The sequence below is a fragment of the Mustelus asterias genome, unplaced genomic scaffold (assembly GCF_964213995.1).
Source record: "Mustelus asterias unplaced genomic scaffold, sMusAst1.hap1.1 HAP1_SCAFFOLD_3778, whole genome shotgun sequence".
NCBI lineage: Eukaryota > Metazoa > Chordata > Chondrichthyes > Carcharhiniformes > Triakidae > Mustelus > Mustelus asterias.
In genome coordinates, this window is record NW_027593723.1 from 20,001 (window position 1) to 21,909 (window position 1,909).

The following is a 1,909-nucleotide window of genomic DNA, read 5'->3' on the forward strand; positions in this document are numbered from 1 at the left end:
CCCCTCCCCCGCCCTCTGCCCCCTCCCCCGCCCTCTGCCCCCTCCCCCGCCCTCTGCCCCCTCCCCCGCCCTCTGCCCCCTCCCCCGCCCTCTGCCCCCTCCCCCGCCCTCTGCCCCCTCCCCGCCCTCTGCCCCCTCCCCGCCCTCTGCCCCCTCCCCCGCCCTCTGCCCCCTCCCCCGCCCTCTGCCCCCTCCCCCGCCCTCTGCCCCCTCCCCGCCCTCTGCCCCCTCCCCCGCCCTCTGCCCCCTCCCCCGCCCTCTGCCCCCTCCCCCGCCCTCTGCCCCCTCCCCCGCCCTCTGCCCCCTCCCCCGCCCTCTGCCCCCTCCCCCGCCCTCTGCCCCCTCCCCCGCCCTCTGCCCCCTCCCCCGCCCTCTGCCCCCTCCCCCGCCCTCTGCCCCCTCCCCCGCCCTCTGCCCCCTCCCCCGCCCTCTGCCCCCTCCCCCGCCCTCTGCCCCCTCCCCCGCCCTCTGCCCCCTCCCCCGCCCTCTGCCCCCTCCCCCGCCCTCTGCCCCCTCCCCCGCCCTCTGCCCCCTCCCCCGCCCTCTGCCCCCTCCCCCGCCCTCTGCCCCCTCCCCCGCCCTCTGCCCCCTCCCCCGCCCTCTGCCCCCTCCCCCGCCCTCTGCCCCCTCCCCCGCCCTCTGCCCCCTCCCCCGCCCTCTGCCCCCTCCCCCGCCCTCTGCCCCCTCCCCCGCCCTCTGCCCCCTCCCCCGCCCTCTGCCCCCTCCCCCGCCCTCTGCCCCCTCCCCCGCCCTCTGCCCCCTCCCCCGCCCTCTGCCCCCTCCCCCGCCCTCTGCCCCCTCCCCCGCCCTCTGCCCCCTCCCCCGCCCTCTGCCCCCTCCCCCGCCCTCTGCCCCCTCCCCCGCCCTCTGCCCCCTCCCCCGCCCTCTGCCCCCTCCCCCGCCCTCTGCCCCCTCCCCCCCCCTCTGCCCCCTCCCCCCCCCTCTGCCCCCTCCCCCCCCCTCTGCCCCCTCCCCCCCCCTCTGCCCCCTCCCCCCCTCTGCCCCCTCCCCCCCCCTCTGCCCCCTCCCCCGCCCTCTGCCCCCTCCCCGCCCTCAGCCCCCTCCCCCGCCCTCAGCCCCCTCCCCCGCCCTCAGCCCCCTCCCCCGCCCTCAGCCCCCTCCCCCGCCCTCAGCCCCCTCCCCCGCCCTCAGCCCCCTCCCCCGCCCTCAGCCCCCTCCCCCGCCCTCAGCCCCCTCCCCCGCCCTCAGCCCCCTCCCCCGCCCTCAGCCCCCTCCCCCGCCCTCAGCCCCCTCCCCCGCCCTCAGCCCCCTCCCCCGCCCTCAGCCCCCTCCCCCGCCCTCAGCCCCCTCCCCCGCCCTCAGCCCCCTCCCCCGCCCTCAGCCCCCTCCCCGCCCTCAGCCCCCTCCCCCGCCCTCAGCCCCCTCCCCCGCCCTCTGCCCCCTCCCCCGCCCTCTGCCCCCTCCCCCGCCCTCTGCCCCCTCCCCCGCCCTCTGCCCCCTCCCCCGCCCTCTGCCCCCTCCCCCGCCCTCTGCCCCCTCCCCCGCCCTCTGCCCCCTCCCCCGCCCTCTGCCCCCTCCCCCGCCCTCTGCCCCCTCCCCCGCCCTCTGCCCCCTCCCCCGCCCTCTGCCCCTCCCCCGCCCTCTGCCCCCTCCCCCGCCCTCTGCCCCCTCCCCCGCCCTCTGCCCCCTCCCCCGCCCTCTGCCCCCTCCCCCGCCCTCTGCCCCCTCCCCCGCCCTCTGCCCCCTCCCCCGCCCTCTGCCCCCTCCCCCGCCCTCTGCCCCCTCCCCCGCCCTCTGCCCCCTCCCCCGCCCTCTGCCCCCTCCCCCGCCCTCTGCCCCCTCCCCCGCCCTCTGCCCCCTCCCCCGCCCTCTGCCCCCTCCCCCGCCCTCTGCCCCCTCCCCCGCCCTCTGCCCCCTCCCCCGCCCTCTGCCCCCTCCCCCGCCCTCT